Source organism: Lissotriton helveticus, chromosome 8 (assembly GCF_964261635.1).
Source record: "Lissotriton helveticus chromosome 8, aLisHel1.1, whole genome shotgun sequence".
Classification (NCBI taxonomy): Eukaryota; Metazoa; Chordata; class Amphibia; order Caudata; family Salamandridae; genus Lissotriton; species Lissotriton helveticus.
In genome coordinates, this window is record NC_136069.1 from 1159205191 (window position 1) to 1159232967 (window position 27777).

A 27777-nucleotide genomic window follows, 5' to 3' on the forward strand; every position below is an offset into this window, starting at 1 on the left:
TACCAAAAATGATTCAAAATGTCAATTGGATCGTGCCTCATGTTGAATATCCACTTTTTAAACCCTCACAGTGACAAAAATTACCATTTTTACAGAGTTTTGCTTACTCAAAAAGCTTCAATTTTGACCAATTTCAGGCACAGAAATGACTTTAAACACACTTATTTTAGTTGAAAAAGTCATAATATACATCCAACAGTCATTTACAGTCAAAAAATTAAACGTTAAAATTTCATCCATATTGACCATTTTGGGAACGTTCGACAGGTCCGGAGTCATTGTTTTTCATCAGAAAATTGATTTTTTGGACTGTACCAAAAATGATTCAAAATGTCAATTGGATCGTGCCTCATGTTGAATAACCACTTTTTAAACCCTCACAGTGACCAAAATTGACATTTTTATAGAGTTTTGCTGACTCAAAAGCTTCAATTTTGACCAATTTCAGACACAGAAATGACTTTAAACACACTTATTTTAGTTGAAGAAATCATAATTCACATCCAACAGTCATTTAGAGTAAAAAAATTAAATGGTAAAATGTCATCCATATTGACCATTTTGGGAACGTTCGACAGGTCCGGAGTCATCGTTTTCCATCAGAAAATAGATTTTTTGGACTGTACCAAAAATTATTAAAAATGACAATTGGATCGTGCCTTATGCTGAATAACCACTTTTTAACCCCTCACAGTGACCAAAATTGCCATTTTTATAGAGTTTTGTTGACTCAAAAGCTTCAATTTTGACCAATTTCAGACACAGAAATGACTTTAAACACACTTATTTTAGTTGAAGAAGTCATAATCCACATCCAACAGTCATTTACAGTCAAAAAACTTAAATGTTAAAATTTCATCCATATTGACCATTTTGGGAACGTTCGAAAGGTCCGGAGTCATCGTTTTTCATCAGAAAATTGATTTTTTGGACTGTACCAAAAAGGATTCAAAATGTCAATTGGATTGTGCCTCATGTTTAATAACCACTTTTTAAACCCTCACAGTGACAAAAATTGCCATTTTTACAGAGTTTTGCTTACTCAAAAGCTTCAATTTTGACCAATTTCAGGCACAGAAATGACTTTAAACACTCTTATTTTAGTTGAAAAAGTCATAATACACATCCAACAGTCATTTAGAGTCAAAAGATTAATGTTAAAATTTCATCCATATTGACCATTTTGGGAACGTTCGACAGATCCGGAGTCATCGTTTTTGATCAGAAAATTGATTTTTTGGACTGTACCAAAAATTATTAAAAATGCCAATTGGATCGTGCCTCATGCTGAATAACCACTTTTTAAACCCTCACAGTGACCAAAATTGACATTTTTACAGAGTTTTGCTGACTCAAAAGCTTCAATTTTGACCAATTTCAGGCACAGAAATTACTTTAAACACACTTATTTTACTTAAAGAAGTCATAATTCACATCCAACAATCATTTACAGTCAAAAAATTAAACGTTAAAATTTCATCCATATTGACCATTTTGGGAACATTCGACAGGTCCGGAGTCATCGTTTTTCATCAGAAAATTGATTTTTTGGACTGTACCAAAAATGATTCAAAATGTCAATTGGATCGTGCCTCATGTTGAATATCCACTTTTTAAACCCTCACAGTGACAAAAATTACCATTTTTACAGAGTTTTGCTTACTCAAAAAGCTTCAATTTTGACCAATTTCAGGCACAGAAATGACTTTAAACACACTCATTTTAGTTGAAAAAGTCATAATATACATCCAACAGTCATTTACAGTCAAAAAATTAAACGTTAAAATTTCATCCATATTGACCATTTTGGGAACGTTCGACAGGTCCGGAGTCATTGTTTTTCATCAGAAAATTGATTTTTTGGACTGTACCAAAAATGATTCAAAATGTCAATTGGATCGTGCCTCATGTTGAATAACCACTTTTTAAACCCTCACAGTGACCAAAATTGCCATTTTTATAGAGTTTTGCTGACTCAAAAGCTTCAATTTTGACCAATTTCAGACACAGAAATGACTTTAAACACACTTATTTTAGTTGAAGAAATCATAATTCACATCCAACAGTCATTTAGAGTAAAAAAATTAAATGGTAAAATGTCATCCATATTGACCATTTTGGGAACGTTCGACAGGTCCGGAGTCATCGTTTTCCATCAGAAAATAGATTTTTTGGACTGTACCAAAAATTATTAAAAATGACAATTGGATCGTGCCTTATGCTGAATAACCACTTTTTAACCCCTCACAGTGACCAAAATTGCCATTTTTATAGAGTTTTGTTGACTCAAAAGCTTCAATTTTGACCAATTTCAGACACAGAAATGACTTTAAACACACTTATTTTAGTTGAAGAAGTCATAATTCACATCCAACAGTCATTTACAGTCAAAAAACTTAAATGTTAAAATTTCATCCATATTGACCATTTTGGGAACGTTCGAAAGGTCCGGAGTCATCGTTTTTCATCAGAAAATTGATTTTTTGGACTGTACCAAAAAGGATTCAAAATGTCAATTGGATTGTGCCTCATGTTTAATAACCACTTTTTAAACCCTCACAGTGACAAAAATTGCCATTTTTACAGAGTTTTGCTTACTCAAAAGCTTCAATTTGACCAATTTCAGGCACAGAAATGACTTTAAACACTCTTATTTTAGTTGAAAAAGTCATAATACACATCCAACAGTCATTTACAGTCACAAAATTAAACGTTAAAATTTCATCCATATTGACCATTTTGGGAACGTTCGACAGGTCCGTAGTCATCGTTTTCCATCAGAAAATTGATTTTTTGGACTGTACCAAAAATGATTCAAAATGTCAATTGGATCGTGCCTCATGTTGAATAACCACTTTTTAAACCCTCACAGTGACAAAAATTACCATTTTTACAGAGTTTTGCTGACTCAAAAGCTTCAATTTTGATGAATTTCAGACACAGAAATGACTTTAAACACACTTATTTTAGTTGAAGAAATCATAATTCACATCCAACAGTCATTTAGAGTAAAAAAATTAAATGGTAAAATGTCATCCATATTGACCATTTTGGGAACGTTCGACAGGTCCGGAGTCATCGTTTTCCATCAGAAAATTGATTTTTTGGACTGTACCAAAAATTATTAAAAATGCCAATTGGATCGTGCCTCATGCTGAATAACCACTTTTTAAACCCTCACAGTGACCAAAATTGCCATTTTTATAGAGTTTTGCTGACTCAAAAGCTTCAATTTTGACCAATTTCAGACACAGAAATGACTTTAAACACACTTATTTTAGTTGAAGAAGTCATAATTCACATCCAACAGTCATTTACAGTAAAAAAACTTAAATGTTAAAATTTCATCCATATTGACCATTTTGGGAACGTTCGACAGGTCCGGAGTCATCGTTTTCCATCAGAAAATAGATTTTTTGGACTGTACCAAAAATTATTAAAAATGACAATTGAATCGTGCCTTATGCTGAATAACCACTTTTTAACCCCTCACAGTGACCAAAATTGCCATTTTTATAGAGTTTTGCTGACTCAAAAGCTTAAATTTTGACCAATTTCAGACACAGAAATGACTTTAAACACACTTATTTTAGTTGAAGAAGTCATAATTCACATCCAACAGTCATTTACAGTCAAAAAACTTAAATGTTAAAATTTCATCCATATTGACCATTTTGGGAACGTTCGACAGGTCCGGAGTCATCGTTTTCCATCAGAAAATTGATTTTTTGGACTGTACCAAAAATTATTCAAAATGTCAATTAGATCATACCTCATGTTGAATAACCACTTTTTAAACCCTCACAGTGACCAAAATTGCCATTTTTACAGAGTTTTGCTGACTCAAAAGCTTCCATTTTGACCAATTTCAGGCACAGAAATGACTTTAAACACACTTAGTTTAGTTTTAGAAGTCATAATTCACATCCAACAGTCATTTAGAGTCAAAAGATTAATGTTAAAATTTCATCCATATTGACCATTTTGGGAACGTTCGACAGATCCGGAGTCATCGTTTTCCATCAGAAAATTGATTTTTTGGACTGTACCAAAAATTATTAAAAATGCCAATTGGATCGAGCCTCATGCTGAATAATAACTTTTTAAACCCTCACAGTGACCAAAATTGACATTTTTACAGAGTTTTGCTGACTCAAAAGCTTCAATTTTGACCAATTTCAGGCACAGAAATTACTTTAAACACACTTATTTTACTTAAAGAAGTCATAATTCACATCCAACAATCATTTACAGTCAAAAAATTAAACGTTAAAATTTCATCCATATTGACCATTTTGGGAACATTCGACAGGTCCGGAGTCATCGTTTTTCATCAAAAAATTGATTTTTTGGACTGTACCAAAAATGATTCAAAATGTCAATTGGATCGTGCCTCATGTTGAATATCCACTTTTTAAACCCTCACAGTGACAAAAATTACCATTTTTACAGAGTTTTGCTTACTCAAAAGCTTCAATTTTGACCAATTTCAGGCACAGAAATGACTTTAAACACACTTATTTTAGTTGAAGAAGTCATAATCCACATCCAACAGTCATTTACAGTCAAAAAACTTAAATGTTAAAATTTCATCCATATTGACCATTTTGGGAACGTTCGAAAGGTCCGGAGTCATCGTTTTTCATCAGAAAATTGATTTTTTGGACTGTACCAAAAAGGATTCAAAATGTCAATTGGATTGTGCCTCATGTTTAATAACCACTTTTTAAACCCTCACAGTGACAAAAATTGCCATTTTTACAGAGTTTTGCTTACTCAAAAGCTTCAATTTGATTAATTTCAGGCACAGAAATGACTTTAAACACTCTTATTTTAGTTGAAAAAGTCATAATACACATCCAACAGTCATTTACAGTCACAAAATTAAACGTTAAAATTTCATCCATATTGACCATTTTGGGAACGTTCAACAGGTCCTTAGTCATCGTTTTTCATAAGAAAATTGATTTTTTGGACTGTACCAAAAATGATTCAAAATGTCAATTGGATCGTGCCTCATGTTGAATATCCACTTTTTAAACCCTCACAGTGACAAAAATTACCATTTTTACAGAGTTTTGCTTACTCAAAAGCTTCAATTTTGACCAATTTCAGGCACAGAAATGACTTTAAACACACTTATTTTAGTTGAAAAAGTCATAATATACATCCAACAGTCATTTACAGTCAAAAAATTAAACGTTAAAATTTCATCCATATTGACCATTTTGGGAACGTTCGACAGGTCCGGAGTCATCGTTTTTCATAAGAAAATTGATTTTTTGGACTGTACCAAAAATGATTCAAAATGTCAATTGGATCGTGCCTCATGTTGAATATCCACTTTTTAAACCCTCACAGTGACAAAAATTACCATTTTTACAGAGTTTTGCTTACTCAAAAGCTTCAATTTTGACCAATTTCAGGCACAGAAATGACTTTAAACACACTTATTTTAGTTGAAGAAGTCAAAATTCACATCCAACAGTCATTTACAGTCAAAAAACTTAAATGTTAAAATTTCATCCATATTGACCATTTTGGGAACGTTCGACAGGTCCGGAGTCATCGTTTTCCATCAGAAAATTGATTTTTTGGACTGTACCAAAAATTATTCAAAATGTCAATTAGATCATACCTCATGTTGAATAACCACTTTTTAAACCCTCACAGTGACCAAAATTGCCATTTTTACAGAGTTTTGCTGACTCAAAAGCTTCAATTTTGACCAATTTCAGGCACAGAAATGACTTTAAACACACTTAGTTTAGTTTTAGAAGTCATAATTCACATCCAACAGTCATTTAGAGTCAAAAGATTAATGTTAAAATTTCATCCATATTGACCATTTTGGGAACGTTCGACAGATCCGGAGTCATCGTTTTCCATCAGAAAATTGATTTTTTTGGACTGTACCAAAAATTATTAAAAATGCCAATTGGATCGTGCCTCATGCTGAATAACCACTTTTTAAACCCTCACAGTGACCAAAATTGACATTTTTACAGAGTTTTGCTGACTCAAAAGCTTCAATTTTGACCAATTTCAGGCACAGAAATTACTTTAAACACACTTATTTTACTTAAAGAAGTCATAATTCACATCCAACAATCATTTACAGTCAAAAAATTAAACGTTAAAATTTCATCCATATTGACCATTTTGGGAACATTCGACAGGTCCGGAGTCATCGTTTTTCATCAAAAAATTGATTTTTTGGACTGTACCAAAAATGATTCAAAATGTCAATTGGATCGTGCCTCATGTTGAATATCCACTTTTTAAACCCTCACAGTGACAAAAATTACCATTTTTACAGAGTTTTGCTTACTCAAAAGCTTCAATTTTGACCAATTTCAGGCACAGAAATGACTTTAAACACACTTATTTTAGTTGAAAAAGTCATAATATACATCCAACAGTCATTTACAGTCAAAAAATTAAACGTTAAAATTTCATCCATATTGACCATTTTGGGAACGTTCGACAGGTCCGGAGTCATCGTTTTTCATCAGAAAATTGATTTTTTGGACTGTACCAAAAATGATTCAAAATGTCAATTGGATTGTGCCTCATGTTGAATAACCAATTTGTATACCCTCACAGTGACCAAAATTGCCATTTTTACAGAGTTTTGCTGACTCAAAAGCTTCAATTTTGACCAATTTCAGACACAGAAATGACTTTAAACACACTTATTTTAGTTGAAGAAGTCATAATTCACATCCAACAGTCATTTACAGTCAAAAAACTTAAATGTTAAAATTTCATCCATATTGACCATTTTGGGAACGTTCGACAGGTCCGGAGTCATCGTTTTCCATCAGAAAATAGATTTTTTGGACTGTACCAAAAATTATTAAAAATGACAATTGGATCGTGCCTTATGCTGAATAACCACTTTTTAACCCCTCACAGTGACCAAAATTGCCATTTTTATAGAGTTTTGCTGACTCAAAAGCTTCAATTTTGACGAATTTCAGACACAGAAATGACTTTAAACACACTTATTTTAGTTGAAGAAATCATAATTCACATCCAACAGTCATTTAGAGTAAAAAAATTAAATGGTAAAATGTCATCCATATTGACCATTTTGGGAACGTTCGACAGGTCCGGAGTCATCGTTTTCCATCAGAAAATAGATTTTTTGGACTGTACCAAAAATTATTAAAAATGACAATTGGATCGTGCCTTATGCTGAATAACCACTTTTTAACCCCTCACAGTGACCAAAATTGCCATTTTTACAGAGTTTTGCTGACTCAAAAGCTTCAATTTTGACCAATTTCAGGCACAGAAATGACTTTAAACACACTTAGTTTAGTTTTAGAAGTCATAATTCACATCCAACAGTCATTTAGAGTCAAAAGATTAATGTTAAAATTTCATCCATATTGACCATTTTGGGAACGTTCGACAGGGAGTCATCGTTTTCCATCAGAAAATTGATTTTTTTGGACTGTACCAAAAATTATTAAAAATGCCAATTGGATCGTGCCTCATGCTGAATAACCACTTTTTAAACCCTCACAGTGACCAAAATTGCGATTTTTATAGAGTTTTGCTGACTCAAAAGCTTCAATTTTGACCAATTTCAGACACAGAAATGACTTTAAAAACACTTATTTTAGTTGAAGAAGTCATAATTCACATCCAACAGTCATTTACAGGCAAAAAACTTAAATGTTAAAATTTCATCCATATTGACCATTTTGGGAACGTTCGACAGGTCCGGAGTCATCGTTTTCCATCAGAAAATAGATTTTTTGGACTGTACCAAAAATTATTAAAAATGACAATTGGATCGTGCCTTATGCTGAATAACCACTTTTTAACCCCTCACAGTGACCAAAATTGCCATTTTTATAGAGTTTTGCTGACTCAAAAGCTTCAATTTTGACCAATTTCAGACACAGAAATGACTTTAAACACACTTATTTTAGTTGAAGAAGTCATAATTCACATCCAACAGTCATTTACAGTCAAAAAACTTAAATGTTAAAATTTCATCCATATTGACCATTTTGGGAACGTTCGACAGGTCCGGAGTCATCGTTTTCCATCAGAAAATTGATTTTTTGGACTGTACCAAAAATTATTCAAAATGTCAATTAGATCATACCTCATGTTGAATAACCACTTTTTAAACCCTCACAGTGACAAAAATTACCATTTTTACAGAGTTTTGCTTACTCAAAAGCTTCAATTTTGACCAATTTCAGGCACAGAAATGACTTTAAACACACTTATTTTAGTTGAAAAAGTCATAATATACATCCAACAGTCATTTACAGTCAAAAAATTAAACGTTAAAATTTCATCCATATTGACCATTTTGGGAACGTTCGACAGGTCCGGAGTCATCGTTTTTCATCAGAAAATTGATTTTTTGGACTGTACCAAAAATGATTCAAAATGTCAATTGGATTGTGCCTCATGTTGAATAACCAATTTGTATACCCTCACAGTGACCAAAATTGCCATTTTTACAGAGTTTTGCTGACTCAAAAGCTTCAATTTTGACCAATTTCAGACACAGAAATGACTTTAAACACACTTATTTTAGTTGAAGAAGTCATAATTCACATCCAACAGTCATTTACAGTCAAAAAACTTAAATGTTAAAATTTCATCCATATTGACCATTTTGGGAACGTTCGACAGGTCCGGAGTCATCGTTTTCCATCAGAAAATTGATTTTTTGCACTGTACCAAAAATTATTCAAAATGTCAATTAGATCATACCTCATGTTGAATAACCACTTTTTAAACCCTCACAGTGACCAAAATTGCCATTTTTACAGTTTTGCTGACTCAAAAGCTTCAATTTTGACCAATTTCAGGCACAGAAATGACTTTAAACACACTTAGTTTAGTTTTAGAAGTCATAATTCACATCCAACAGTCATTTAGAGTCAAAAGATTAATGTTAAAATTTCATCCATATTGACCATTTTGGGAACGTTCGACAGATCCGGAGTCATCGTTTTCCATCAGAAAATTGATTTTTTGGACTGTACCAAAAATTATTAAAAATGCCAATTGGATCGTGCCTCATGCTGAATAACCACTTTTTAAACCCTCACAGTGACCAAAATTGCCATTTTTATAGAGTTTTGCTGACTCAAAAGCTTCAATTTTGACCAATTTCAGACACAGAAATGACTTTAAACACACTTATTTTAGTTGAAGAAGTCATAATTCACATCCAACAGTCATTTACAGTCAAAAAACTTAAATGTTAAAATTTCATCCATATTGACCATTTTGGGAACGTTCGACAGGTCCGGAGTCATCGTTTTCCATCAGAAAATTGATTTTTTGGACTGTACCAAAAATTATTCAAAATGTCAATTAGATCATACCTCATGTTGAATAACCACTTTTTAAACCCTCACAGTGACCAAAATTGACATTTTTACAGAGTTTTGCTGACTCAAAAGCTTCAATTTTGACCAATTTCAGGCACAGAAATTACTTTAAACACACTTATTTTACTTAAAGAAGTCATAATTCACATCCAACAATCATTTACAGTCAAAAAACTTAAACGTTAAAATTTCATCCATATTGACCATTTTGGGAACATTCGACAGGTCCGGAGTCATCGTTTTTCATCAAAAAATTGATTTTTTGGACTGTACCAAAAATGATTCAAAATGTCAATTGGATTGTGCCTCATGTTGAATAACCAATTTGTATACCCTCACAGTGACCAAAATTGCCATTTTTACAGAGTTTTGCTGACTCAAAAGCTTCAATTTTGACCAATTTCAGACACAGAAATGACTTTAAACACACTTATTTTAGTTGAAGAAATCATAATTCACATCCAACAGTCATTTAGAGTAAAAAAATTAAATGGTAAAATGTCATCCATATTGACCATTTTGGGAACGTTCGACAGGTCCGGAGTCATCGTTTTCCATCAGAAAATAGATTTTTTGGACTGTACCAAAAATTATTAAAAATGACAATTGGATCGTGCCTTATGCTGAATAACCACTTTTTAACCCCTCACAGTGACCAAAATTGCCATTTTTATAGAGTTTTGCTGACTCAAAAGCTTCAATTTTGACCAATTTCAGACACAGAAATGACTTTAAACACACTTATTTTAGTTGAAAAAGTCATAATTCACATCCAACAGTCATTTACAGTCAAAAAACTTAAATGTTAAAATTTCATCCATATTGACCATTTTGGGAACGTTCGAAAGGTCCGGAGTCATCGTTTTCCATCAGAAAATTGATTTTTTGGACTGTACCAAAAAGGGATTCAAAATGTAAATTGGATTGTGCCTCATGTTTAATAACCACTTTTTAAACCCTCACAGTGACAAAAATTGCCATTTTTACAGAGTTTTGCTTACTCAAAAGCTTCAATTTTGACCAATTTCAGGCACAGAAATGACTTTAAACACTCTTATTTTAGTTGAAAAAGTCATAATACACATCCAACAGTCATTTAGAGTCAAAAGATTAATGTTAAAATTTCATCCATATTGACCATTTTGGGAACGTTCGACAGATCCGGAGTCATCGTTTTTGATCAGAAAATTGATTTTTTGGACTGTACCAAAAATTATTAAAAATGCCAATTGGATCGTGCCTCATGCTGAATAACCACTTTTTAAACCCTCACAGTGACCAAAATTGACATTTTTACAGAGTTTTGCTGACTCAAAAGCTTCAATTTTGACCAATTTCAGGCACAGAAATTACTTTAAACACACTTATTTTACTTAAAGAAGTCATAATTCACATCCAACAATCATTTACAGTCAAAAAATTAAACGTTAAAATTTCATCCATATTGACCATTTTGGGAACATTCGACAGGTCCGGAGTCATCGTTTTTCATCAGAAAATTGATTTTTTGGACTGTACCAAAAATGATTCAAAATGTCAATTGGATCGTGCCTCATGTTGAATATCCACTTTTTAAACCCTCACAGTGACAAAAATTACCATTTTTACAGAGTTTTGCTTACTCAAAAAGCTTCAATTTTGACCAATTTCAGGCACAGAAATGACTTTAAACACACTTATTTTAGTTGAAAAAGTCATAATATACATCCAACAGTCATTTACAGTCAAAAAATTAAACGTTAAAATTTCATCCATATTGACCATTTTGGGAACGTTCGACAGGTCCGGAGTCATTGTTTTTCATCAGAAAATTGATTTTTTGGACTGTACCAAAAATGATTCAAAATGTCAATTGGATCGTGCCTCATGTTGAATAACCACTTTTTAAACCCTCACAGTGACCAAAATTGCCATTTTTATAGAGTTTTGCTGACTCAAAAGCTTCAATTTTGACAAATTTCAGACACAGAAATGACTTTAAACACACTTATTTTAGTTGAAGAAATCATAATTCACATCCAACAGTCATTTAGAGTAAAAAAATTAAATGGTAAAATGTCATCCATATTGACCATTTTGGGAACGTTCGACAGGTCCGGAGTCATCGTTTTCCATCAGAAAATAGATTTTTTGGACTGTACCAAAAATTATTAAAAATGACAATTGGATCGTGCCTTATGCTGAATAACCACTTTTTAACCCCTCACAGTGACCAAAATTGCCATTTTTATAGAGTTTTGTTGACTCAAAAGCTTCAATTTTGACCAATTTCAGACACAGAAATGACTTTAAACACACTTATTTTAGTTGAAGAAGTCATAATCCACATCCAACAGTCATTTACAGTCAAAAAACTTAAATGTTAAAATTTCATCCATATTGACCATTTTGGGAACGTTCGAAAGGTCCGGAGTCATCGTTTTTCATCAGAAAATTGATTTTTTGGACTGTACCAAAAAGGATTCAAAATGTCAATTGGATTGTGCCTCATGTTTAATAACCACTTTTTAAACCCTCACAGTGACAAAAATTGCCATTTTTACAGAGTTTTGCTTACTCAAAAGCTTCAATTTGACCAATTTCAGGCACAGAAATGACTTTAAACACTCTTATTTTAGTTGAAAAAGTCATAATACACATCCAACAGTCATTTACAGTCACAAAATTAAACGTTAAAATTTCATCCATATTGACCATTTTGGGAACGTTCAACAGGTCCTTAGTCATCGTTTTTCATAAGAAAATTGATTTTTTGGACTGTACCAAAAATTATTCAAAATGTCAATTAGATCGTACCTCATGTTGAATAACCACTTTTTAAACCCTCACAGTGACCAAAATTGCCATTTTTACAGAGTTTTGCTGACTCAAAAGCTTCAATTTTGACCAATTTCAGACACAGAAATGACTTTAAACACACTTATTTTAGTTGAAAAAGTCATAATTCACATCCAACAGTCATTTACAGTCAAAAAACTTAAATGTTAAAATTTCATCCATATTGACCATTTTGGGAACGTTCGAAAGGTCCGGAGTCATCGTTTTCCATCAGAAAATTGATTTTTTGGACTGTACCAAAAAGGATTCAAAATGTAAATTGGATCGTGCCTCATGTTGAATAACCACTTTTTAAACCCTCACAGTGACCAAAATTGCCATTTTTATAGAGTTTTGCTGACTCAAAAGCTTCAATTTTGACCAATTTCAGACACAGAAATGACTTTAAACACACTTATTTTAGTTGAAGAAATCATAATTCACATCCAACAGTCATTTAGAGTAAAAAAATTAAATGGTAAAATGTCATCCATATTGACCATTTTGGGAACGTTCGACAGGTCCGGAGTCATCGTTTTCCATCAGAAAATAGATTTTTTGGACTGTACCAAAAATTATTAAAAATGACAATTGGATCGTGCCTTATGCTGAATAACCACTTTTTAACCCCTCACAGTGACCAAAATTGCCATTTTTATAGAGTTTTGTTGACTCAAAAGCTTCAATTTTGACCAATTTCAGACACAGAAATGACTTTAAACACACTTATTTTAGTTGAAGAAGTCATAATCCACATCCAACAGTCATTTACAGTCAAAAAACTTAAATGTTAAAATTTCATCCATATTGACCATTTTGGGAACGTTCGAAAGGTCCGGAGTCATCGTTTTTCATCAGAAAATTGATTTTTTGGACTGTACCAAAAAGGATTCAAAATGTCAATTGGATTGTGCCTCATGTTTAATAACCACTTTTTAAACCCTCACAGTGACAAAAATTGCCATTTTTACAGAGTTTTGCTTACTCAAAAGCTTCAATTTGACCAATTTCAGGCACAGAAATGACTTTAAACACTCTTATTTTAGTTGAAAAAGTCATAATACACATCCAACAGTCATTTACAGTCACAAAATTAAACGTTAAAATTTCATCCATATTGACCATTTTGGGAACGTTCAACAGGTCCTTAGTCATCGTTTTTCATAAGAAAATTGATTTTTTGGACTGTACCAAAAATTATTCAAAATGTCAATTAGATCGTACCTCATGTTGAATAACCACTTTTTAAACCCTCACAGTGACCAAAATTGCCATTTTTACAGAGTTTTGCTGACTCAAAAGCTTCAATTTTGACCAATTTCAGACACAGAAATGACTTTAAACACACTTATTTTAGTTGAAAAAGTCATAATTCACATCCAACAGTCATTTACAGTCAAAAAACTTAAATGTTAAAATTTCATCCATATTGACCATTTTGGGAACGTTCGAAAGGTCCGGAGTCATCGTTTTCCATCAGAAAATTGATTTTTTGGACTGTACCAAAAAGGATTCAAAATGTAAATTGGATTGTGCCTCATGTTTAATAACCACTTTTTAAACCCTCACAGTGACAAAAATTGCCATTTTTACAGAGTTTTGCTTACTCAAAAGCTTCAATTTTGACCAATTTCAGGCACAGAAATGACTTTAAACACTCTTATTTTAGTTGAAAAAGTCATAATACACATCCAACAGTCATTTAGAGTCAAAAGATTAATGTTAAAATTTCATCCATATTGACCATTTTGGGAACGTTCGACAGATCCGGAGTCATCGTTTTTGATCAGAAAATTGATTTTTTGGACTGTACCAAAAATTATTAAAAATGCCAATTGGATCGTGCCTCATGCTGAATAACCACTTTTTAAACCCTCACAGTGACCAAAATTGACATTTTTACAGAGTTTTGCTGACTCAAAAGCTTCAATTTTGACCAATTTCAGGCACAGAAATTACTTTAAACACACTTATTTTACTTAAAGAAGTCATAATTCACATCCAACAATCATTTACAGTCAAAAAATTAAACGTTAAAATTTCATCCATATTGACCATTTTGGGAACATTCGACAGGTCCGGAGTCATCGTTTTTCATCAGAAAATTGATTTTTTGGACTGTACCAAAAATGATTCAAAATGTCAATTGGATCGTGCCTCATGTTGAATATCCACTTTTTAAACCCTCACAGTGACAAAAATTACCATTTTTACAGAGTTTTGCTTACTCAAAAAGCTTCAATTTTGACCAATTTCAGGCACAGAAATGACTTTAAACACACTTATTTTAGTTGAAAAAGTCATAATATACATCCAACAGTCATTTACAGTCAAAAAATTAATCGTTAAAATTTCATCCATATTGACCATTTTGGGAACGTTCGACAGGTCCGGAGTCATTGTTTTTCATCAGAAAATTGATTTTTTGGACTGTACCAAAAATGATTCAAAATGTCAATTGGATCGTGCCTCATGTTGAATAACCACTTTTTAAACCCTCACAGTGACCAAAATTGCCATTTTTATAGAGTTTTGCTGACTCAAAAGCTTCAATTTTGACCAATTTCAGACACAGAAATGACTTTAAACACACTTATTTTAGTTGAAGAAATCATAATTCACATCCAACAGTCATTTAGAGTAAAAAAATTAAATGGTAAAATGTCATCCATATTGACCATTTTGGGAACGTTCGACAGGTCCGGAGTCATCGTTTTCCATCAGAAAATAGATTTTTTGGACTGTACCAAAAATTATTAAAAATGACAATTGGATCGTGCCTTATGCTGAATAACCACTTTTTAACCCCTCACAGTGACCAAAATTGCCATTTTTATAGAGTTTTGTTGACTCAAAAGCTTCAATTTTGACCAATTTCAGACACAGAAATGACTTTAAACACACTTATTTTAGTTGAAGAAGTCATAATTCACATCCAACAGTCATTTACAGTCAAAAAACTTAAATGTTAAAATTTCATCCATATTGACCATTTTGGGAACGTTCGAAAGGTCCGGAGTCATCGTTTTTCATCAGAAAATTGATTTTTTGGACTGTACCAAAAAGGATTCAAAATGTCAATTGGATTGTGCCTCATGTTTAATAACCACTTTTTAAACCCTCACAGTGACAAAAATTGCCATTTTTACAGAGTTTTGCTTACTCAAAAGCTTCAATTTGACCAATTTCAGGCACAGAAATGACTTTAAACACTCTTATTTTAGTTGAAAAAGTCATAATACACATCCAACAGTCATTTACAGTCACAAAATTAAACGTTAAAATTTCATCCATATTGACCATTTTGGGAACGTTCGACAGGTCCGTAGTCATCGTTTTCCATCAGAAAATTGATTTTTTGGACTGTACCAAAAATGATTCAAAATGTCAATTGGATCGTGCCTCATGTTGAATAACCACTTTTTAAACCCTCACAGTGACAAAAATTACCATTTTTACAGAGTTTTGCTGACTCAAAAGCTTCAATTTTGATGAATTTCAGACACAGAAATGACTTTAAACACACTTATTTTAGTTGAAGAAATCATAATTCACATCCAACAGTCATTTAGAGTAAAAAAATTAAATGGTAAAATGTCATCCATATTGACCATTTTGGGAACGTTCGACAGGTCCGGAGTCATCGTTTTCCATCAGAAAATTGATTTTTTGGACTGTACCAAAAATTATTAAAAATGCCAATTGGATCGTGCCTCATGCTGAATAACCACTTTTTAAACCCTCACAGTGACCAAAATTGCCATTTTTATAGAGTTTTGCTGACTCAAAAGCTTCAATTTTGACCAATTTCAGACACAGAAATGACTTTAAACACACTTATTTTAGTTGAAGAAGTCATAATTCACATCCAACAGTCATTTACAGTAAAAAAACTTAAATGTTAAAATTTCATCCATATTGACCATTTTGGGAACGTTCGACAGGTCCGGAGTCATCGTTTTCCATCAGAAAATAGATTTTTTGGACTGTACCAAAAATTATTAAAAATGACAATTGAATCGTGCCTTATGCTGAATAACCACTTTTTAACCCCTCACAGTGACCAAAATTGCCATTTTTATAGAGTTTTGCTGACTCAAAAGCTTAAATTTTGACCAATTTCAGACACAGAAATGACTTTAAACACACTTATTTTAGTTGAAGAAGTCATAATTCACATCCAACTGTCATTTACAGTCAAAAAACTTAAATGTTAAAATTTCATCCATATTGACCATTTTGGGAACGTTCGACAGGTCCGGAGTCATCGTTTTCCATCAGAAAATTGATTTTTTGGACTGTACCAAAAATTATTCAAAATGTCAATTAGATCATACCTCATGTTGAATAACCACTTTTTAAACCCTCACAGTGACCAAAATTGCCATTTTTACAGAGTTTTGCTGACTCAAAAGCTTCAATTTTGACCAATTTCAGGCACAGAAATGACTTTAAACACACTTAGTTTAGTTTTAGAAGTCATAATTCACATCCAACAGTCATTTAGAGTCAAAAGATTAATGTTAAAATTTCATCCATATTGACCATTTTGGGAACGTTCGACAGATCCGGAGTCATCGTTTTCCATCAGAAAATTGATTTTTTGGACTGTACCAAAAATTATTAAAAATGCCAATTGGATCGTGCCTCATGCTGAATAACCACTTTTTAAACCCTCACAGTGACCAAAATTGACATTTTTACAGAGTTTTGCTGACTCAAAAGCTTCAATTTTGACCAATTTCAGGCACAGAAATTACTTTAAACACACTTATTTTACTTAAAGAAGTCATAATTCACATCCAACAATCATTTACAGTCAAAAAATTAAACGTTAAAATTTCATCCATATTGACCATTTTGGGAACATTCGACAGGTCCGGAGTCATCGTTTTTCATCAAAAAATTGATTTTTTGGACTGTACCAAAAATGATTCAAAATGTCAATTGGATCGTGCCTCATGTTGAATATCCACTTTTTAAACCCTCACAGTGACAAAAATTACCATTTTTACAGAGTTTTGCTTACTCAAAAGCTTCAATTTTGACCAATTTCAGGCACAGAAATGACTTTAAACACACTTATTTTAGTTGAAAAAGTCATAATATACATCCAACAGTCATTTACAGTCAAAAAATTAAACGTTAAAATTTCATCCATATTGACCATTTTGGGAACGTTCGACAGGTCCGGAGTCATCGTTTTTCATCAGAAAATTGATTTTTTGGACTGTACCAAGAATGATTCAAAATGTCAATTGGATTGGGCCTCATGTTGAATAACCAATTTGTATACCCTCACAGTGACCAAAATTGCCATTTTTACAGAGTTTTGCTGACTCAAAAGCTTCAATTTTGACCAATTTCAGACACAGAAATGACTTTAAACACACTTATTTTAGTTGAAGAAGTCATAATTCACATCCAACAGTCATTTACAGTCAAAAAACTTAAATGTTAAAATTTCATCCATATTGACCATTTTGGGAACGTTCGACAGGTCCGGAGTCATCGTTTTCCATCAGAAAATTGATTTTTTGGACTGTACCAAAAATGATTCAAAATGTCAATTGGATCGTGCCTCATGTTGAATAACCACTTTTTAAACCCTCACAGTGACCAAAATTGCCATTTTTATAGAGTTTTGCTGACTCAAAAGCTTCAATTTTGACCAATTTCAGACACAGAAATGACTTTAAACACACTTATTTTAGTTGAAGAAATCATAATTCACATCCAACAGTCATTTAGAGTAAAAAAATTAAATGGTAAAATGTCATCCATATTGACCATTTTGGGAACGTTCGACAGGTCCGGAGTCATCGTTTTCCATCAGAAAATAGATTTTTTGGACTGTACCAAAAATTATTAAAAATGACAATTGGATCGTGCCTTATGCTGAATAACCACTTTTTAACCCCTCACAGTGACCAAAATTGCCATTTTTATAGAGTTTTGTTGACTCAAAAGCTTCAATTTTGACCAATTTCAGACACAGAAATGACTTTAAACACACTTAGTTTAGTTTTAGAAGTCATAATTCACATCCAACAGTCATTTAGAGTCAAAAGATTAATGTTAAAATTTCATCCATATTGACCATTTTGGGAACGTTCGACAGATCCGGAGTCATCGTTTTCCATCAGAAAATTGATTTTTTGGACTGTACCAAAAATTATAAAAAATGCCAATTGGATCGTGCCTCATGCTGAATAACCACTTTTTAAACCCTCACAGTGACCAAAATTGACATTTTTACAGAGTTTTGCTGACTCAAAAGCTTCAATTTTGACCAATTTCAGGCACAGAAATTACTTTAAACACACTTATTTTACTTAAAGAAGTCATAATTCACATCCAACAATCATTTACAGTCAAAAAATTAAACGTTAAAATTTCATCCATATTGACCATTTTGGGAACATTCGACAGGTCCGGAGTCATAGTTTTTCATCAAAAAATTGATTTTTTGGACTGTACCAAAAATGATTCAAAATGTCAATTGGATCGTGCCTCATGTTGAATATCCACTTTTTAAACCCTCACAGTGACAAAAATTACCATTTTTACAGAGTTTTGCTTACTCAAAAGCTTCAATTTTGACCAATTTCAGGCACAGAAATGACTTTAAACACACTTATTTTAGTTGAAAAAGTCATAATATACATCCAACAGTCATTTACAGTCAAAAAATTAAACGTTAAAATTTCATCCATATTGACCATTTTGGGAACGTTCGACAGGTCCGGAGTCATCGTTTTTCATCAGAAAATTGATTTTTTGGACTGTACCAAAAATGATTCAAAATGTCAATTGGATTGTGCCTCATGTTGAATAACCAATTTGTATACCCTCACAGTGACCAAAATTGCCATTTTTACAGAGTTTTGCTGACTCAAAAGCTTTAATTTTGACCAATTTCAGACACAGAAATGACTTGAAACACACTTATTTTAGTTGAAGAAGTCATAATTCACATCCAACAGTCATTTACAGTCAAAAAACTTAAATGTTAAAATTTCATCCATATTGACCATTTTGGGAACGTTCGACAGGTCCGGAGTCATCGTTTTCCATCAGAAAATTGATTTTTTGGACTGTACCAAAAATTATTCAAAATGTCAATTAGATCATACCTCATGTTGAATAACCACTTTTTAAACCCTCACAGTGACCAAAATTGCCATTTTTACAGTTTTGCTGACTCAAAAGCTTCAATTTTGACCAATTTCAGGCACAGAAATGACTTTAAACACACTTAGTTTAGTTTTAGAAGTCATAATTCACATCCAACAGTCATTTAGAGTCAAAAGATTAATGTTAAAATTTCATCCATATTGACCATTTTGGGAACGTTCGACAGATCCGGAGTCATCGTTTTCCATCAGAAAATAGATTTTTTGGACTGTACCAAAAATTATTAAAAATGCCAATTGGATCGTGCCTCATGCTGAATAACCACTTTTTAAACCCTCACAGTGACCAAAATTGCCATTTTTATAGAGTTTTGCTGACTCAAAAGCTTCAATTTTGACCAATTTCAGACACAGAAATGACTTTAAACACACTTATTTTAGTTGAAGAAGTCATAATTCACATCCAACAGTCATTTACAGTCAAAAAACTTAAATGTTAAAATTTCATCCATATTGACCATTTTGGGAACGTTCGACAGGTCCGGAGTCATCGTTTTCCATCAGAAAATTGATTTTTTGGACTGTACCAAAAATTATTCAAAATGTCAATTAGATCATACCTCATGTTGAATAACCACTTTTTAAACCCTCACAGTGACCAAAATTGACATTTTTACAGAGTTTTGCTGACTCAAAAGCTTCAATTTTGACCAATTTCAGGCACAGAAATTACTTTAAACACACTTATTTTACTTAAAGAAGTCATAATTCACATCCAACAATCATTTACAGTCAAAAAATTAAACGTTAAAATTTCATCCATATTGACCATTTTGGGAACATTCGACAGGTCCGGAGTCATCGTTTTTCATCAAAAAATTGATTTTTTGGACTGTACCAAAAATGATTCAAAATGTCAATTGGATTGTGCCTCATGTTGAATAACCAATTTGTATACCCTCACAGTGACCAAAATTGCCATTTTTACAGAGTTTTGCTGACTCAAAAGCTTCAATTTTGACCAATTTCAGACACAGAAATGACTTTAAACACACTTATTTTAGTTGAAGAAATCATAATTCACATCCAACAGTCATTTAGAGTAAAAAAATTAAATGGTAAAATGTCATCCATATTGACCATTTTGGGAACGTTCGACAGGTCCGGAGTCATCGTTTTCCATCAGAAAATAGATTTTTTGGACTGTACCAAAAATTATTAAAAATGACAATTGGATCGTGCCTTATGCTGAATAACCACTTTTTAACCCCTCACAGTGACCAAAATTGCCATTTTTATAGAGTTTTGCTGACTCAAAAGCTTCAATTTTGACCAATTTCAGACACAGAAATGACTTTAAACACACTTATTTTAGTTGAAAAAGTCATAATTCACATCCAACAGTCATTTACAGTCAAAAAACTTAAATGTTAAAATTTCATCCATATTGACCATTTTGGGAACGTTTGAAAGGTCCGGAGTCATCGTTTTCCATCAGAAAATTGATTTTTTGGACTGTACCAAAAAGGGATTCAAAATGTAAATTGGATTGTGCCTCATGTTTAATAACCACTTTTTAAACCCTCACAGTGACAAAAATTGCCATTTTTACAGAGTTTTGCTTACTCAAAAGCTTCAATTTTGACCAATTTCAGGCACAGAAATGACTTTAAACACTCTTATTTTAGTTGAAAAAGTCATAATACACATCCAACAGTCATTTAGAGTCAAAAGATTAATGTTAAAATTTCATCCATATTGACCATTTTGGGAACGTTCGACAGATCCGGAGTCATCGTTTTTGATCAGAAAATTGATTTTTTGGACTGTACCAAAAATTATTAAAAATGCCAATTGGATCGTGCCTCATGCTGAATAACCACTTTTTAAACCCTCACAGTGACCAAAATTGACATTTTTACAGAGTTTTGCTGACTCAAAAGCTTCAATTTTGACCAATTTCAGGCACAGAAATTACTTTAAACACACTTATTTTACTTAAAGAAGTCATAATTCACATCCAACAATCATTTACAGTCAAAAAATTAAACGTTAAAATTTCATCCATATTGACCATTTTGGGAACATTCGACAGGTCCGGAGTCATCGTTTTTCATCAGAAAATTGATTTTTTGGACTGTACCAAAAATGATTCAAAATGTCAATTGGATCGTGCCTCATGTTGAATATCCACTTTTTAAACCCTCACAGTGACAAAAATTACCATTTTTACAGAGTTTTGCTTACTCAAAAAGCTTCAATTTTGACCAATTTCAGGCACAGAAATGACTTTAAACACACTTATTTTAGTTGAAAAAGTCATAATATACATCCAACAGTCATTTACAGTCAAAAAATTAAACGTTAAAATTTCATCCATATTGACCATTTTGGGAACGTTCGACAGGTCCGGAGTCATTGTTTTTCATCAGAAAATTGATTTTTTTGGACTGTACCAAAAATGATTCAAAATGTCAATTGGATCGTGCCTCATGTTGAATAACCACTTTTTAAACCCTCACAGTGACCAAAATTGCCATTTTTATAGAGTTTTGCTGACTCAAAAGCTTCAATTTTGACCAATTTCAGGCACAGAAATGACTTTAAACACACTTAGTTTAGTTTTAGAAGTCATAATTCACATCCAACAGTCATTTAGAGTCAAAAGATTAATGTTAAAATTTCATCCATATTGACCATTTTGGGAACGTTCGACAGATCCGGAGTCATCGTTTTCCATCAGAAAATAGATTTTTTGGACTGTACCAAAAATTATTAAAAATGCCAATTGGATCGTGCCTCATGCTGAATAACCACTTTTTAAACCCTCACAGTGACCAAAATTGCCATTTTTATAGAGTTTTGCTGACTCAAAAGCTTCAATTTTGACCAATTTCAGACACAGAAATGACTTTAAACACACTTATTTTAGTTGAAGAAGTCATAATTCACATCCAACAGTCATTTACAGTCAAAAAACTTAAATGTTAAAATTTCATCCATATTGACCATTTTGGGAACGTTCGACAGGTCCGGAGTCATCGTTTTCCATCAGAAAATTGATTTTTTGGACTGTACCAAAAATTATTCAAAATGTCAATTAGATCATACCTCATGTTGAATAACCACTTTTTAAACCCTCACAGTGACCAAAATTGACATTTTTACAGAGTTTTGCTGACTCAAAAGCTTCAATTTTGACCAATTTCAGGCACAGAAATTACTTTAAACACACTTATTTTACTTAAAGAAGTCATAATTCACATCCAACAATCATTTACAGTCAAAAAATTAAACGTTAAAATTTCATCCATATTGACCATTTTGGGAACATTCGACAGGTCCGGAGTCATCGTTTTTCATCAAAAAATTGATTTTTTGGACTGTACCAAAAATGATTCAAAATGTCAATTGGATTGTGCCTCATGTTGAATAACCAATTTGTATACCCTCACAGTGACCAAAATTGCCATTTTTACAGAGTTTTGCTGACTCAAAAGCTTCAATTTTGACCAATTTCAGACACAGAAATGACTTTAAACACACTTATTTTAGTTGAAGAAATCATAATTCACATCCAACAGTCATTTAGAGTAAAAAAATTAAATGGTAAAATGTCATCCATATTGACCATTTTGGGAACGTTCGACAGGTCCGGAGTCATCGTTTTCCATCAGAAAATAGATTTTTTGGACTGTACCAAAAATTATTAAAAATGACAATTGGATCGTGCCTTATGCTGAATAACCACTTTTTAACCCCTCACAGTGACCAAAATTGCCATTTTTATAGAGTTTTGCTGACTCAAAAGCTTCAATTTTGACCAATTTCAGACACAGAAATGACTTTAAACACACTTATTTTAGTTGAAAAAGTCATAATTCACATCCAACAGTCATTTAGAGTAAAAAAATTAAATGGTAAAATGTCATCCATATTGACCATTTTGGGAACGTTCGACAGGTCCGGAGTCATCGTTTTCCATCAGAAAATTGATTTTTTGGACTGTACCAAAAAGGGATTCAAAATGTAAATTGGATTGTGCCTCATGTGTAATAACCACTTTTTAAACCCTCACAGTGACAAAAATTGCCATTTTTACAGAGTTTTGCTTACTCAAAAGCTTCAATTTTGACCAATTTCAGGCACAGAAATGACTTTAAACACTCTTATTTTAGTTGAAAAAGTCATAATACACATCCAACAGTCATTTAGAGTCAAAAGATTAATGTTAAAATTTCATCCATATTGACCATTTTGGGAACGTTCGACAGATCCGGAGTCATCGTTTTTGATCAGAAAATTGATTTTTTGGACTGTACCAAAAATTATTAAAAATGCCAATTGGATCGTGCCTCATGCTGAATAACCACTTTTTAAACCCTCACAGTGACCAAAATTGACATTTTTACAGAGTTTTGCTGACTCAAAAGCTTCAATTTTGACCAATTTCAGGCACAGAAATTACTTTAAACACACTTATTTTACTTAAAGAAGTCATAATTCACATCCAACAATCATTTACAGTCAAAAAATTAAACGTTAAAATTTCATCCATATTGACCATTTTGGGAACATTCGACAGGTCCGGAGTCATCGTTTTTCATCAGAAAATTGATTTTTTGGACTGTACCAAAAATGATTCAAAATGTCAATTGGATCGTGCCTCATGTTGAATATCCACTTTTTAAACCCTCACAGTGACAAAAATTACCATTTTTACAGAGTTTTGCTTACTCAAAAAGCTTCAATTTTGACCAATTTCAGGCACAGAAATGACTTTAAACACACTTATTTTAGTTGAAAAAGTCATAATATACATCCAACAGTCATTTACAGTCAAAAAATTAAACGTTAAAATTTCATCCATATTGACCATTTTGGGAACGTTCGACAGGTCCGGAGTCATTGTTTTTCATCAGAAAATTGATTTTTTTGGACTGTACCAAAAATGATTCAAAATGTCAATTGGATCGTGCCTCATGTTGAATAACCACTTTTTAAACCCTCACAGTGACCAAAATTGCCATTTTTATAGAGTTTTGCTGACTCAAAAGCTTCAATTTTGACCAATTTCAGACACAGAAATGACTTTAAACACACTTATTTTAGTTGAAGAAATCATAATTCACATCCAACAGTCATTTAGAGTAAAAAAATTAAATGGTAAAATGTCATCCATATTGACCATTTTGGGAACGTTCGACAGGTCCGGAGTCATCGTTTTCCATCAGAAAATAGATTTTTTGGACTGTACCAAAAATTATTAAAAATGACAATTGGATCGTGCCTTATGCTGAATAACCACTTTTTAACCCCTCACAGTGACCAAAATTGCCATTTTTTTAGAGTTTTGTTGACTCAAAAGCTTCAATTTTGACCAATTTCAGACACAGAAATGACTTTAAACACACTTATTTTAGTTGAAGAAGTCATAATTCACATCCAACAGTCATTTACAGTCAAAAAACTTAAATGTTAAAATTTCATCCATATTGACCATTTTGGGAACGTTCGAAAGGTCCGGAGTCATCGTTTTTCATCAGAAAATTGATTTTTTGGACTGTACCAAAAAGGATTCAAAATGTCAATTGGATTGTGCCTCATGTTTAATAACCACTTTTTAAACCCTCACAGTGACAAAAATTGCCATTTTTACAGAGTTTTGCTTACTCAAAAGCTTCAATTTGACCAATTTCAGGCACAGAAATGACTTTAAACACTCTTATTTTAGTTGAAAAAGTCATAATACACATCCAACAGTCATTTACAGTCACAAAATTAAACGTTAAAATTTCATCCATATTGACCATTTTGGGAACGTTCGACAGGTCCGTAGTCATCGTTTTCCATCAGAAAATTGATTTTTTGGACTGTACCAAAAATGATTCAAAATGTCAATTGGATCGTGCCTCATGTTGAATAACCACTTTTTAAACCCTCACAGTGACAAAAATTACCATTTTTACAGAGTTTTGCTGACTCAAAAGCTTCAATTTTGATGAATTTCAGACACAGAAATGACTTTAAACACACTTATTTTAGTTGAAGAAATCATAATTCACATCCAACAGTCATTTAGAGTAAAAAAATTAAATGGTAAAATGTCATCCATATTGACCATTTTGGGAACGTTCGACAGGTCCGGAGTCATCGTTTTCCATCAGAAAATTGATTTTTTGGACTGTACCAAAAATTATTAAAAATGCCAATTGGATCGTGCCTCATGCTGAATAACCACTTTTTAAACCCTCACAGTGACCAAAATTGCCATTTTTATAGAGTTTTGCTGACTCAAAAGCTTCAATTTTGACCAATTTCAGACACAGAAATGACTTTAAACACACTTATTTTAGTTGAAGAAGTCATAATTCACATCCAACAGTCATTTACAGTCAAAAAACTTAAATGTTAAAATTTCATCCATATTGACCATTTTGGGAACGTTCGACAGGTCCGGAGTCATCGTTTTCCATCAGAAAATAGATTTTTTGGACTGTACCAAAAATTATTAAAAATGACAATTGAATCGTGCCTTATGCTGAATAACCACTTTTTAACCCCTCACAGTGACCAAAATTGCCATTTTTATAGAGTTTTGCTGACTCAAAAGCTTAAATTTTGACCAATTTCAGACACAGAAATGACTTTAAACACACTTATTTTAGTTGAAGAAGTCATAATTCACATCCAACAGTCATTTACAGTCAAAAAACTTAAATGTTAAAATTTCATCCATATTGACCATTTTGGGAACGTTCGACAGGTCCGGAGTCATCGTTTTCCATCAGAAAATTGATTTTTTGGACTGTACGAAAAATTATTCAAAATGTCAATTAGATCATACCTCATGTTGAATAACCACTTTTTAAACCCTCACAGTGACCAAAATTGCCATTTTTACAGAGTTTTGCTGACTCAAAAGCTTCAATTTTGACCAATTTCAGGCACAGAAATGACTTTAAACACACTTAGTTTAGTTTTAGAAGTCATAATTCACATCCAACAGTCATTTAGAGTCAAAAGATTAATGTTAAAATTTCATCCATATTGACCATTTTGGGAACGTTCGACAGATCCGGAGTCATCGTTTTCCATCAGAAAATTGATTTTTTGGACTGTACCAAAAATTATTAAAAATGCCAATTGGATCGTGCCTCATGCTGAATAACCACTTTTTAAACCCTCACAGTGACCAAAATTGACATTTTTACAGAGTTTTGCTGACTCAAAAGCTTCAATTTTGACCAATTTCAGGCACAGAAATTACTTTAAACACACTTATTTTACTTAAAGAAGTCATAATTCACATCCAACAATCATTTACAGTCAAAAAATTAAACGTTAAAATTTCATCCATATTGACCATTTTGGGAACATTCGACAGGTCCGGAGTCATCGTTTTTCATCAAAAAATTGATTTTTTGGACTGTACCAAAAATGATTCAAAATGTCAATTGGATCGTGCCTCATGTTGAATATCCACTTTTTAAACCCTCACAGTGACAAAAATTACCATTTTTACAGAGTTTTGCTTACTCAAAAGCTTCAATTTTGACCAATTTCAGGCACAGAAATGACTTTAAACACACTTATTTTAGTTGAAAAAGTCATAATATACATCCAACAGTCATTTACAGTCAAAAAATTAAACGTTAAAATTTCATCCATATTGACCATTTTGGGAACGTTCGACAGGTCCGGAGTCATCGTTTTTCATCAGAAAATTGATTTTTTGGACTGTACCAAGAATGATTCAAAATGTCAATTGGATTGGGCCTCATGTTGAATAACCAATTTGTATACCCTCACAGTGACCAAAATTGCCATTTTTACAGAGTTTTGCTGACTCAAAAGCTTCAATTTTGACCAATTTCAGACACAGAAATGACTTTAAACACACTTATTTTAGTTGAAGAAGTCATAATTCACATCCAACAGTCATTTACAGTCAAAAAACTTAAATGTTAAAATTTCATCCATATTGACCATTTTGGGAACGTTCGACAGGTCCGGAGTCATCGTTTTCCATCAGAAAATTGATTTTTTGGACTGTACCAAAAATGATTCAAAATGTCAATTGGATCGTGCCTCATGTTGAATAACCACTTTTTAAACCCTCACAGTGACCAAAATTGCCATTTTTATAGAGTTTTGCTGACTCAAAAGCTTCAATTTTGACCAATTTCAGACACAGAAATGACTTTAAACACACTTATTTTAGTTGAAGAAGTCATAATTCACATCCAACAGTCATTTACAGTCAAAAAACTTAAATGTTAAAATTTCATCCATATTGACCATTTTGGGAACGTTCGAAAGGTCCGGAGTCATCGTTTTTCATCAGAAAATTGATTTTTTGGACTGTACCAAAAAGGATTCAAAATGTCAATTGGATTGTGCCTCATGTTTAATAACCACTTTTTAAACCCTCACAGTGACAAAAATTG